Source organism: Hordeum vulgare, chromosome 7H (genome assembly GCF_904849725.1).
Source record: "Hordeum vulgare subsp. vulgare chromosome 7H, MorexV3_pseudomolecules_assembly, whole genome shotgun sequence".
In the NCBI taxonomy this organism is placed as follows: domain Eukaryota; kingdom Viridiplantae; phylum Streptophyta; class Magnoliopsida; order Poales; family Poaceae; genus Hordeum; species Hordeum vulgare.
The window spans coordinates 89,211,116-89,226,175 of NC_058524.1; positions in this window are offsets into that span (position 1 = coordinate 89,211,116).

Consider the following 15,060-nt stretch of genomic DNA (forward strand, 5'->3'; position numbering starts at 1 on the left):
AGCAGCACTTTGATAACATTAGTAACAGTAGCAATTGAGTAGCAGGTATGACACCAGCAGCAACAGTAGCAACCTAGCAAGATTTAGTATATGTAAAGCGTAGACACGTGGATCGGTGATGCATAATGATTTAGATGGCATTTATCATGTAACAGTTACACACTAGGGCGACACATAACTAGCACCAATTCATCAATATAGTGTAGGCATGTATTCCATATATAGTCATACGTGTTTGTGACAAGAACTTGCATGTCATCTTTTGTCCTACTCATACATCTTCAACGTATCTATAATTTTTTATTGTTCAATGCTGATATATTATCATTCTACAATACTTTTGGGTATTTATTTATCATTTTATATTATTTTTTAGCACTAATCTATTGACTCGGTGCCTATTGTCAGTTGTTGTTTTCTGCGTGTTTTTCACTTTTTAGGTTTTCCATACCAAATGAAGTCCAATTGTCCTAAAACTTTTTGGTGATTTTTCTGAACCAAAAGAAGACCAACGAGCATCGTAAGAAGGCTGGAGGCCTCACGAGGGGCCAACAAGCCAATAGGGCGCGACCTGGAGGCGCCCTGATGGCTTGTGCCTCCCTCGTGGCCCTCGTGGACCAAAAGAAGACCAACGAGCATATTTTGTCCTTCTTTGGCTTATAAATTCTCATCTACCCAAAAAAACACCACAGGGAGTCCCGAAACACTTTTTAGGCCGTTGCAAGTCTGTTTTCCGATGGGAGGCCATGTGGAGCTCCGTTCCGACACCCTGTCGGAGTCGGGATCGATCACGGAGAGCCTCTTCATCAACCTTGCTGCCCCCACGATGATGTGTGAGTAGTTCATCATAGACCTACGGGGCCATGGTGAGTACCTAGATGGCAATCTCTCTCTCTCTCTTTGATCTTCAATACAATGATCATCGCATCTTTGCTTTGATCCATATGATGTAATTCCTTTTGTGCGGTGCGTTTGTTGGGATATGATGAATTGCGAGTTTATGTTCAAATTATGCATGATAAATATTTGAGTCTCCTCTCGATACTTACATGATTCTTATGTGCATGATTATGATAGCTTCGTAACTCTCTTCGGTCTATTGAAATAGTTTGGCCAACTAGATCGATATTTCTACGGTGAGAGAGGTGTGTTGCGGTAGGTTCAACCTAGCGAATTTCTATATCCGAGCGACAAAAGGGGACAAGATGCATCTTTGTGTTGCTGCTACTAAGGATAAAATGATGGGGTTTATTCATATCGCTTGAGTTTACTTTGTATACATCATGTCGTTGTTCTCCATGCATTACTTTGTTTTACTTAATACTCTAGATGCATGTTGGATAGCGGTCGATGAGTGGAGTAATAGTAATGGGTGCAGGCAAGAGTCAGCCTATTTCTTTATCGATGTGATGCCTATATACACATGATCATTGTTGTGAATATCGCATAACTATCCGGTTTTCTGTCAATTGCCCAATAGTAATTTGTTTACCCATCGTATGTTATTTTCGAGAGAGATGTCATTAGGGAAAGCTATGGCCCCTGGGTCTATTCACAACATATTGATAAAACCTTCACTACCTTGCTGCCATTTACTTGTTTTTATTTTATCTTGCTATCTACAATTATCTACACACCTCACTTGCTTGCAAATAACAAGACAAGAGGATTGACAACCCTCTTGCCCCTGTTGGGGGCAAATTAATTGTTCTTTTGTGTGCAGCCGCTGAAGACGGTTGTGGTTGATATTCCTATTGGTATAATAAACCTTGGTTTCATGACTGAGGGAAATACTTACCCACATTGTGTTGCGATAACCCGTTCCTCTTCACAAAAAACCCAAAGCAAATGACAAGTATCACCTACCCTCCAGTGGGAGCGGGGTCCTACTAGAAACTAAGGGATATTAAAGCCTCCTTTTAATAGAGAACCAGAAGAGAGCATTAACACATGGTGAATACATGAACTCCTCAAACTATGACAATCATCGGAAAGAATCCCAAATATTGTCACCTTGGGGTATGCGGATCTAGACACGTAATAGGTAACTACAACTTGCAAGATAAGATCCAAATAACCTTATATTCATGAAAACATAATAGGTTCATATCTGAAATCATGGCACTCCGGCCCTAGTGATAAGCATTAAGCATATAAAAGTCGTACTAACATCAATCTCAGAACATAGTGGATACTAGGGATCAAGCCCTATCAAACTTAACTCGATTACATGATCTATCTCATCCAATCCCACCACCGTCCAGCAAGCCTATAAAGGAATTACTCACTCCTGATGGTGAACATCATGGCGGTGTTGATGGATAAGGGTTGGTGATGACGACGGCGATGAATCCCCCTCTCCAAAGCCCCAAACGGACTCCACATCAGCCCTCCGGAGGAAGAAGAGGAGGTGGCGACGACTCCGTCTCATGAAGCACGATGAAAACTTCTCTTTGATTTTTCTGTGAAGCTGTGATTTTATAGGACTGGAATTACGGTCGGAGGAGCCACGTGGGCCCCACAAGCCATCACGACGCGACCTCGGGGCGCTGTGTTGGCTTGTGGCCCCCTGGTAGCGTTTCTCCGACACGTCTTTGCTCCATAATTCACCATAAATCCCAGAAATATTTCACAAAAGTTTCATTCGATTCTGGTAAATTTTATTTCTGCATAAAAATAACACCAAGGCAGCTCAACTAAAAACAACGTCAGTGCGGATTAGTTTCATTCAAATCATGCAAATTAAGGGTCAAAACGAGAGCAAAAGTGTTTGGAAAAGTAGGTACATTGGAGACGTATCAACTCCCCCAAGCTTAACTCATTGCTTGTCCTCAAGCAATTTAGTTGCTAAATTAAAAGTGATAAAAGAAAACTTTTACAAACTCTTTTGTTCTTGTCGTTATACATATGCTTAGCTAGTGTTCAAGTTTTAGCATAAATCATAAGTAACTAATACATCTCCAACATATCTATAATTTTTTATTGTTCCATGCTGATATATTATCATTCTATAATACTTTTAGGTGTTTATTTACCATTTTAGATTATTGTTTAGCACTAACCTATTGACCTAGTGCCAGGTGTGAGTTGTTGTTTTCTACGTGTTTTCACTTTTCAGGTTTTCCATACCAAACTAAGTCCAACTGCCCTGAAACTTTTTGATGATTTTCCTAGACAAAAAGAAGACCAACGAGCTGTTGGGGAACGTTTCATGGGAAACAAAAAAAATCTATGCACACATAAGATCTATCCATGGTGGTGATCATCTACGAGAGGAGAGATCACATCCACATACCCTTGTAGATTGCTAAGCGGGAAGCGTTAAGAAACACAGTTGATGTAGTCGAACGTCTTCGCGATCCAAATCGCAAGCCGTCCCACGATCCAATCATGATCTAGCACCGAACGAACGACACCTCCGCGTTCAGCACACGTACATCTCAATGACGATCTCTGCCTTCTTGATCCAGCGAGGGGGGCGAAGAAGTATATGAATTCTCCGACAGCACGACAGCATGGCGGATGATGTTGGAGGAGTTGATCCGGCAAGACTATGACGTGCACTGCCGAACTAGCCTACGGGGTGTCACGAAGTAGTGGAGGGAGAGGGGCTGCGTGCGTGGCTTGTGGTGCGGCTAACCTCTCTCCTCTCCATTATATATAGGTAGGAGGGAGGGGTGGCGCCCAGAAAAAACCCTAGGGTTGGCTGGGAACGCACAAGGGGGAGGAGTCCTCCTCCAATTCGGTTTGGTGGAGGAGGAGTCCTCCTTCTAGTGGGATTGCCCCACCTCCTCTCTATTCGGTCGAATAGGCCCATGAGGCTGGCCACCGTGAATATTTCATTGACGGCTGCCGAGAAGGCACTCTACTCAAGCACAAGCTCATGTGTTCTGAGCCCACCTCTTTGGCGGTGCTCATGGCCAAGGCGGACAAGTACGCCACGGCCGACTCCGTGAAGTGGGTCAAGGTCACCGCCTCGGACAAAATTGTCCCCACGCCGTCTACTCCCAAGCCAGTTGGCGACAACCGAGGTGGCCAGAACAACAAGCGCAATGCGGATCAACTTGATTCGCGCTCCACAAGCAAGCAGGTGGCTAGCATGGAGGAAGATGCACCGGCTACTCAAGCCAGCTCTCAGCGGCAGCGAACCGGCAAGAACAACTGGCAGGCCAAGCTCACATTCGAGCAAATGCTCGACGCGCCATGCAAGATGCATACTAGGGCGAAGCTGACCACTCATATCCCCCGACAGTGCAGCTTTGCATAGCGGTTGTCGCAAGGAGAGGGTCTGTCGGCTCCCCCGGAGGCAGCTGCTGTGCCTCGTGCTCCGGCTCCTGGGTCGGCTCCGGCTCCACCACCGCCGCCTCACAACGACGGTCGTCTCCACGACGAGTACCCCCACCAAGACGGAGCTTACGTTGTCTTCACCAGCGAGGGTGACGACAAGCATAGCCAGCGACTACGCCGGCGTGAGGTGAACGCCACGGTCCCCCCAGTTCCCCAATTCATGCATTGGTCTAAAAATCCAATTACGTGGAGCCGGGTTGACCATCCCGCTGTGATGCCGAACCCTGGCTCATACGCACTCGTCCTCGACCCCACATTCGCCTCCAAGAGGCTCACTTGTTGGTTCTCCTGGGTATTAGTTGACGGCGGCAGCAACATAAACATCCTCTACCGCGACACCTTGCTCAATCTTGGGCTAAAGGAGAGGGGCCTCCAGCCGACCAGCACTGTCTTCCACGGCATCTTGCCGGGACAGTCCTGCTCGCCAATCGGCAAAATCCAGCTGGATGTCCTCTTCGGCGACAAGGCGCATTTCCACCGAGAATCAATTTGGTTCGAGGTGGTGGATCTCAACAGCCCCTACCATGCGCTGCTGGGCAAGCCGTGTCTAGCCAAATTTATGGCCATCCCCCACTACGCCTACCTCAAGATGAAGATGTCGGGTCCAAAGGGCATCATCACCATTGTTGGCGACTACAAGAATTCGCCCGAGTGTGCACACGACAACAGTCATTTGGCCGACGCCCTGGTGATTGCTGAGTAAAAGAGGCAGATCAACTGGCTCGTGGCTCAGGCTACGGAGCAGTTGGCAATCCCTAATCCACCATCCTAGTCGGCGGGCGAAGGCTCATTCAAGCCGGCCAATGAGACCAAGCAGGTGCCACTCGACACTGCGAACCCCAAGCAGTGCGTCACCATCGGTGCTAATCTTAGCACCAAATAGAAAGGCAAGCTCGTCGACTTCCTCCGTGAGAATCGGGACATCTTTGCATGGTCTCCTAAAGACATGCTAGGAGTTCCGAGGAAGTATGCCGAGCACAAGCTTCATGTGCGGCCGAATGCCAAGCCGGTGAAACAATCCTTGCGCCGCTTCGCCGAGGGGAAGCGACGCAAAATTGGAGAAGAAATTGCCCCGCTGCTCGCAGCCGGCTTCATAATGGAGGTTTTCCACCCGAATTGGTTGGCCAACCCAGTCCTGGTGCTGAAGAAGAACAACACATGGCGAATGTGTATCGACTACCCGAGCCTGAATAAGGCATGCCTGAAAGACCCTTTTGCCTTGCCCAAGATGGATCAAGTGGTCGACTCCACAGCCGGTTGCGAATTGCTATCCTTTCTGGACGCCTATTCAGGCTACCATCAAATCAAGCTGGATCTGGCTGATCGACTGAAGACCTCCTTCATCACGCCCTTCGGGGCCTACTGCTACACCACCATGATGTTCTGTCTGAAGAACGCTGGTGCCATGTTTCAGCGCTGCATGCAGCAATGCCTCCTGCCACAGATCAGCAGGAACATCCACGTCTATGTGGATGACATCGTCGTCAAGACCAAGCAACACTTCAGTCTCCTTGAAGACTTGCGAGAGACATTCGCCAATTTGCGCGAATACAAGATCCGACTCAATCCGGAGAAGTGCGTCTTTGGGGTTCCAGGCAGAAAACTCTTGGGGTTCTTCGTGTCCGCTCGTGGCATTGAAGTGAACCCTGAGAAAATCAGAACCATCAAGCGGATGGTGAAGCCGGCTTGAATCCTTGACGTCCAGAAATTCGTCGGCTGCCTGGCGTCCCTTAGCCGGTTCGTCGGCCGGCTGGGCGAGAAGGCGCTTACACTCTATCAACTGATGAAGAAGACGACCAAGTTCGAGTGGAACGACCAGGCGGACGAAGCCTTCCGCGACCTGGAGCGCATCATCTCGAGCCTGCTAATCTTGGTGGCGCCGGCTGAAAGGGAACCCATCCTCATATACATCGCGGCAACCACTCGCGTGGTCAGTGTGGTTGTGGTAGTGGAGCGCAAGGAGGAGGGCAAGGTACTGTTAGTGCAACGCCCTATCTACTACCTCAGTGAGGTCTTGTCCGCCTCCAAGCAAAAGTACCCCCACTATCAAAAGATCTGTTATGGTGTTTACCTTGCCGCAAAAAAGTTGAAGAAATACTACCAAGAGCATGCCATCACTGTGGTGAGCACTACTCCGCTTTCAGAAATCATGGGCAACCATGATGCCACGGGCCGGATTGCCAAGTGGTCCATCTCCATGGCTGACCACGACATCCGCTACGAGCTGCGCACTGCCATCAAGTCCCAGGTGGTGGCCGACTTCCTCGTTGATTGGGCTGAAACCCAATTTACACCGCCGCCTCCAGACTCCACTCATTGGCGAATGCATTTCGATGGCTCAAAGATGCGAACTAGTCTGGGAGCCGACATCGTCTTGACGTCTCCGAAAGGAGACCAACTCAAGTATGCTCTCCAGATACACTTCGCCGCCTCCAACAATGTCGCCGAGTACGAGGCACTCGCTCATGGCCTCCGGCTTGCCAGAGAGTTTGGCATCCGACGGATCCTTTGCTTGGGCGACTCGGACCTTGTGGTGCAGCAAGTCTGTGGTGAATGGGACGCCAGGGACGCCAACATGGCGAGCTACTGCTTCCTCATCCAGCAGCTCAGTGGTCCTTTTGAGGGCTGCGAGTTCCATCATGTCCCCAGGGCGGGCAACGAGGCGGGTGACACCTTAGCCAAAATCGGCTCCACAAGGCAAGCAATCCCAGCCGACGTCTCCCTCGAGCAATTGCACAACCATCCATCAAGCCATCTCCGGCAGATCCTTCCGTGCCAATGACGTCGGCTACGCCAGTTTTGCCAGCTACAGCTACTGTGCCAGCTACACTGGCTCTACCGACTCCAACTACTGCACCGGCTACAACTGCTTCACCGGCTACAACAACAACTCCGGTCACGCCAAGCCTTGAATCGTGTCGGCTCGACACCCAGTGTGTGGCTGTCATGGAGGTAGACGGCGTGCCGGCTGCCACAACGGCATCAAAGACAGAAGGTCTCAAGCCTGCGACTACATCAACAAGCGCGGGGGCTGCACAAGCTCCTGATATTCAAGTCGAGGTAGAGCCGGCTCTTGTGTCGGCTCCAACGTAGGCTCAACCCATCTTGGCCTTCCTTCTTTGCGGTGAGCTTCCCCAAGATGAGGCGGAGGCAAGGCAGATCCAGCGTAGATCAGTAGCATACGCCACCGTCAATCGCGAGCTAGTTCGGCGTAGCGTGACTTGCATGTTCCAGCATTGCGTCGAGTCAGAAAAGGGGCAGGAGATCCTTAGAGACATACATCAGGGTGAGTGTGGGCATCATGCCGCCTCTAGAACCGTGGTGGCCAAGGCGTTCCCCCACGGATTCTACTGGCCCACGACCCTCGAGGAGGTTGTGGACATGATCAACAAGTGTGAAGGCTCCCAATGCTCCAGCACGCAGAGCCACATGCCGGCTTCAGCCCTCAAAACCATCCCATGTCATGGTCATTTGCCGTATGGGGGTTGGATATGGTGGTGCCATTCAAGACCGCTCGAGGCGGCATGATGCATCTCTTGGTGGTTGTCGACAAATTTACCAATGGGATTCAGGCCAGGCCCATCGAGAAACTTGACGGCCCCATGGCCGTCAGGTTCATCAAGGACATCACTATCTGCTACAGTGTCCCCCACAGCATCATCACCGACAATGGCACCAATTTCGCCAAGGGTGCTTTGGCACTCTACTGCTCCAATGAAGGCATCCCGCTCGACTTGGCATCGCTGGCGCACCCACAATCCAACGGCCAGGTGGAAAGGTCCAATGGCCTGATCTTGGCCGGCATCAAGCCAAGGCTGGTGGCGCCACTTGTCAGGTCAGCCGGTTGCTGGATTGAAGAGCTGTCGGCCGTGCTGTGGAGCCTCCGCACCACGCCGAACTGATCAACCGCTTCACACCATTCTTTCTAGTATACGAGTCCGAGGCAATCATCCCCACGGATGTTGAGTTCGACTCTCCTCGGGTCACCCTGTACACAAAGACGGAAGCGAAGGAGGCAAGAGAAGACAACGTCGATCTGCTCGAAGAGGCACGGGATCTGGCCTTGAGCCGGACGGCTATATATCAATAGAAGCTCAGATACTATCACGACAAGAAGATCAAGCCTCTTTCTTTCAGAGAGGGAGACTTGGTGCTCAGAAGAATCCAGCGAACAGCCAGCCAGCACAAGCTCTCTTCCCCATGGGAGGGACCTTTCATCATCAGCCGGGCGTTGCATAAGAATGCATATTATCTGATAGATGCCCAGAAGCCAAGGAAGCGCAAGAGAGACGACTCCGGCCAGGAAACGGAGCGTCCATGGAATGCGGCATTGCTTCACCCGTTCTATTGCTAGAGTGCAAGAGAAAGAAAAGAAAAAAACATGTATGTATGTATCTTCCTCCCTTTTTAGGATTTTCAATGAATGCAATGGGTGTTTCAAGCCGGTGCTTGAGACACACCTCTTTCAGATTCACGGCAAGAGTTTTTCACTCGTTCGTGAGTTCCCTCGTCCGGCTCTACGGGCTCGGGGGCTCGCTAGCCGGCCCGAACGATTTCCTTAGTTGTAGCTGAGCGTATAGTGTAAGCCGGGTCGAACCCTTGCCGTCTCACACAAGCTACAGTCTGGCTCCCGGCTATCTGGCTAACGAGATGGTGGAAGGAAAGGCGGGCTGCATGAAAAGCTCAACTACAAAGAAGGCTGCCGGCTCGGGTCGGTTTGATCGCTTTCGATCTTATATTCTAGCCGGCCACTGCTAGCTCGCTTTTAAGTCTAAGAGTCTTGATGGCTTCGAAAAGTCTAAGTCCAATGTTTTCAAAGGCAGAAGCCTCGTCCTAGTCATAGACCGGCTCCCGGCTGTCGGATTGGTGAGGCGGATTTTAGAGAGAACAAAGGAGTTGGATGAAAAGGAGTCAAACAGGAATCAAAAGATAAAAATGCGAGTCAGTAAGCACAATGCTTACGAATTTAATGCAGAATAAGATAGCATACATCACATTCTAAAGGATTCAAAGGCCCACGACCGAAGTTCATTACAATAAGACACCCCCGGTGGGTGGAACTGTTGGACTAACAACAAAGTGCAGATAAAAAACAAAAACGATAAACTAAGGGGCGGCGGCTCCGTCTGTGGCCCTGACAACAGCTCCTGAAGTGGTGGCTTCATCATCACCGGCTACGCCTGAGGTGGATGCGTCGTCTCCGCCTTGAGCGCCTTCGGCACCGTCCTTCGCGGTCGATTCCGCGTAGGCCTCGCTGTTGGAGTCGGTGGCTTCCTCCTCGAAGGCTGCCTCGACAGCACTGCCTTCGGCATCATAAGGCTGCAGATGGAACACGTCCTCAGGGACCACGTTGCCATCTACATCATGCTCGAGGACGAACTCGTCCTAGGTGGCGAAGGAAGCGATGCCGCTGGCCCTCACTTGCAACTGATCCTCCAGAGCCACCAGCTTCTCCTCCGAGACGACGCGTTGTGCTGCGAGCTTGCCCAAGTCCAGGTTTCGATACCAGGACATGGCCAGGCGGAGCGCCAGGTATGCACCAGCGTGTGCGGCTGAGGCGCGCCAGGCGTCGAGGCGGGAGCTGCCGGCCTCAAGCCAGCGGGACAGCCGGCTCATAGATGTTGGCTCCACGGCATCGGGCCACAATGCCCTCACCATCTCCAATCCTGCAGACTGGAGCCGCTCCAGAGAGCGGGCCAGTACGTGCAGGCAGGCCTTGACGCCGATGGCAATCTCCTCCACGGACCAGCCATCGCCGATGTCCACCTCTTCACCAGCAACGCGACGCTCTTTGCGGTTGGTCTCCATAACCGTTTCCGCTGCTTCCCGTGTCCGAGGGAAGAACACTGGGGAGTGGGGGTGGTATGAACAGGAATGAGGGAAGATGGCAACAACAAAAAAGAAAAGATCAAATCAAGACGAAGGAAACTTACGGTTGAAATGGATGTCGGTCTCACGGGCCATCTCCAGGGCTTCGCACTCCTGCGTCATGCTCTCTTGAGACACGCGTGTGAGCTTGCCTCAGAGGGCTTGGGCCGCCTCTATCTCCTTCGCCAGTTGCGTGTGCACTTGGGTCAAGGCGGCCTCCTTCTCCCTCAGGGCAGCATCCTTACGCTCCATCTCTTCGAGATGGACGTCTTCAGGCGCTCCGTGTCGGCAGTGTGGGAGGTGTCCTTCTCCTGAAGGGTGGCGCGCAGCTGGTCCAGCTCTGCCTGGTGGGCCGCCTCGCGGTCCTTCTTCTCTGTCTGGAGAAGACCCAGTTGTAGGTGGAGCTGCTTGTCCGCCTCGCAGGGCGTTTCGCTTCGAGACGGCAGTGTCCAGCCGCCTGGATCTGGCCACCAGTGCGTTATACGCCTGCGCTTGGGTATCGTGAAGATCCTAGAACAAATACAAACAAAGAAAATAGTAAGATTCGGCCCGGCTAATTCTCAGGCGACCCGATTCTCGGGGGCTACACCCAGTGGGTGCACTAGCGCGCCCCACTAAAAAGGCAACTATGAGAATAGCACAATGAGATTCGGCCCGGCCAATGCTTGGGCGGCGTGATTCTCGTGGGCTACACCCAGTGGGTGCGCTGGCGCGACCCCACTGACGCAAGAGCAAGAAAGAAGAAACCAAATCGAAGCAAAAAAAGCAAAGGTTCGAAGACTCACCCTGGTTTGGTCTTCAAGGCGATCCAGGTCGCATTTGGCCATTAGGGCCGCGTGCGACACCTTCTCGCGGCTGCGAGAGAACATTGCCACCAGCGCCGGGATGCCACTGAGCTTGGTACCTGGGGGCATTGCTGCGCGCTCGGCATTGGCCCCGCGCCAGGTCCTCATGGGCTGGCTCCCAACGACGGGGCCTACCCCCGGAGCGGCCGGGCCGCGATTGACCACAACAATGGTGCCGTCTCCGGGTGGTGGGTTCGCGGCCGGCTCCCTCGAGGTTCTGGCCGGCGCCGTCTCCGCAGTCGGGGGTGGATTTGCCGTCTCGGGCGCCTGCATCGTCACCTCTCGCGCCTCCATGGTCATCTTCGACGTGTTGGGGAACGTCGCATGGGAAACAAAAAAATTCCTACGCGCACGAAGACCTATCATGGTGATGTCCATCTACAAGAGGGGATGTGTGATCTACGTACCCTTGTAGACCGTACAGCAGAAGCGTTAGTGAACGCGGTTGATGTAGTGGAACGTCCTCACGTCCCTCGATCTGCCCCGCGAACCGTTCCGCGATCAGTCCCACGATCTAGTGCCGAACGGACGGCACCTCCGCGTTCAGCACACGTATAGCTCGACGATGATCTCGGCCTTCTTGATCCAGCAAGAGAGACGGAGAGGTAGAAGAGTTCTTCGGCAGCGTGACGGCGCTCCGGAGGTTGGTGATGATCTCGTCTCAGCAGGGCTCCGCCTGAGCTCCGCAGAAACGCGATCTAGAGGTAAAACCGTGGAGATATGTGGTGAGCTGTCGTGGCAAAGTTGTCTCAAATCAGCCCTAAAACCCCACTATATATAGGAGAGGGAGGGGGAGACTTGCCTTGGGGTCCAAGAACCCCCAAGGGGTCGGCCGAGCCAAGGGCGGAAGGATTCCCCTCCCAAACCGAGTCCTACTTGGTTTGGAAGGTGGAGTCCTTCTTCCCTTTCCCACCTCCTCCTTTTTTTCCTCTTTGATTTTCTTCCTAATGCGCATAGGCCTCTTTTTGGGCTGTCCCACCAGCCCACTAAGGGCTGGTGCGGCACCCCCAACACCTATGGGCTTCCCCGGGGTGGGTGGGCCCCCCGGGTGAACTCCCGGAACCCATTCGTCATTCCCGGTACATTCCCAGTAACTCCGAAAACCTTCCGGTAATCAAATGAGGTCATCCTATATATCAATCTTCATTTCCGGACCATTCCGGAAACCCTCGTGACGTCCGTGATCTCATCCGGGACTCCGAACAACATTCGGTAACCAACCATATAACTCAAATACGCATAAAACAACGTCGAACCTTAAGTGTGCAGACCCTGCGGGTTCGAGAACTATGTAGACATGACCCGAGAGACTCCTCGGTCAATATCCAATAGCGGGACCTGGATGCCCATATTGGATCCTACATATTCTACGAAGATCTTATCGTTTGAACCTCAGTGCCAAGGATTCATATAATCCCGTATGTCATTCCCTTTGTCTTTCGGTATGTTACTTGCCCGAGATTCTATCGTCAGTATCCGCATACCTATTTCAATCTCGTTTACCGGCAAGTATCTTTACTCGTTCTGTAATACAAGATCCCGTAACTTACACTAAGTCACATTGCTTGCAAGGCTTGTGTGTGATGTTGTATTACCGAGTGGGCCCCGAGATACCTCTCCGTCACACGGAGTGACAAATCCCAGTCTCGATCCATACTAACTCAACGAACATCTTCGGAGATACCTGTAGAGCATCTTTATAGTCACCCAGTTACGTTGCAATGTTTGATACACACAAAGCATTCCTCCGGTGTCCGTGATTTATATGATCTCATGGTCATAGGAACAAATACTTGACACACAGAAAACAGTAGCAACAAAATGACACGATCAACATGCTACGTCTATTAGTTTGGGTCTAGTCCATCACATGATTCTCCTAATGATGTGATCCCGTTATCAAGTGACAACACTTGCCTATGGCCAGGAAACCTTGACCATCTTTGATCAACGAGCTAGTCAACTAGAGGCTTACTAGGGACAGTGTTTTGTCTATGTATCCACACAAGTATTGTGTTTCCAATCAATACAATTATAGCATGGATAATAAACGATTATCATGAACTAAGAAATATAATAATAACTAATTTATTATTGCCTCTAGGGCATATTTCCAACACGGCGCGCCGTCTACATCAGCTTCGGGCGCGTCGGGGACCACATCAAGATCCACCGACATGGAGGCGGCCGGCTCGGCGGACTTGGCTGGCTCGGCCCCTGGTGCAGTTTGGGGCCGCATCGCTAGCTGGCTCCTCCACACGCACCCGCTTGGCGGGGTCGTGCTTTGCCTTCGACCGCTTCTCCTTCGGGGGCTTCTCGGCACGTCTGGGTTGAGGTTGGCCTTCGACCGCCTTTCGAGCCGCTGTCTCCGAGCGGAGGGCGGACTCATCATCCAGCGCCTTCTTGGCAGCGTGAGCAGCTGCCCACGCGACGCGCTCGGCAGTGGAGGCAGTCTCCTCCTACACCTCCTCGGCATCCCTACCAAGTTCGAACCAGTGAGGAGTTTATCCTCGCGCAAGGAATCATACGAGGGTAAGGAAGATCTCTTAACCAGCCACGACGAACACTCGCTTCCTGCCGGTGGCGTCTCGTTGCTTCTTAGCACCGCCGGCTCGGCCTCCGGCTGGAGGTCCCGTTGCGGCGCGCTTCGGAGCCGGCTTGGCAGTGGCGACCCCCTTGCCCTTTTGCCGGGACGTCTCACCATGCATTGTCGTCTCGCCAGCATTTTGGCGACCTCGCTTCAGGGGAGGGCTGGTGACTTCCTCAAGGTCCTCCCCGAAGGCTGCACCATGCAGATAAGGCGACGTCTCGTCATCGTCCGTCCATTCAAGAAGGGAGGGCTTTTGGTGCTCGCCAGGCGGCTCGGAGCCCTCCGACTCCAACGCATCCTCCAAGTCTTCGGAGGCGGCGGCCCGTGGCTCTATCACCCCCTCATCCTCTATCTCCGAGGGGTCCGACACCTCCATGTCGCCGGCTCGCGGCTGAAGCGCTTGCAGACGTTCGAACATCTCATGATGGAGTCGGAATCCGGCTCAAAAAGAGAATAGTACATTCAAAACAAGTAAAAGGGATTTGGGGAGGTACTTACCACCGGAGCCGTACAGTCTCGGTCATAGGGGACCATTCACCATTTCTAGTCTCCGCCATCATCCATGTTGGCAGAGGAGATCATGTTCACATTCCGGGCCACCGCACCGGGTCGGAAATTCTAGGTGGAGAGCCGGCAAGGATCGCGTCGGCCGCCTGATACATCCATTTTGCATCATGCTTTCATGTTGATATTTATTGCTTTATGGGATGTTATATTACTTTGTGGTACCATATTTATGCCTTTTCTCTCTTATTTTGCAAGATTTATTTGAAGAGGGAGAATTCAGGCAGCTGGAATTCTGGACTGGAAAAGGAGCATATCTTAGTCCACTATTCTGCACATCTCCAAAAGCCCTAAAAAGTTACGTGGATTTTTTTTGGGATTATATAAAAAATATTGGGCGAAAGAAGTATCGGAGGGGGGCTGCCAGGGCGCCACAAGCCCTGCCACCGCCACCCCCTGGTGGCGGAGTGGGGGCTTGTGGGCTCCCTGACGGCCCACTAGCCCCCCTCTTTTGCTATATGAAGCATCTTGGTCCAGAAAAAATCAAACGGGAGCTTTTTCGTGGTTTCGCCGCTGCCACGAGGCGGAACTTGAGCAGATCCAATCTAGAGCTCCGGCAAGACGATCCTGCGGGGGAAACTTCCCTCCCGGAGGGGGAAATCGTCGCCATCGTCATCACCAACACTCCTCTCGTCGGAGGGGAGGCATCTTCATCAACATCTTCATCAGCACCATCTCCTCTCCAATCCCTAGTTCATCTCTTGTAACCAATCTCCGTCTCGCAACTCCGATTGGTACTTGTAAGGTTGCTAGTAGTGTTGATTACTCTTTGTAGTTGATCCTAGTTGGATTACTTGGTGGAAGAGTTTATGTTCAGATCCTTGATGCTATTCACTACACCTCTGA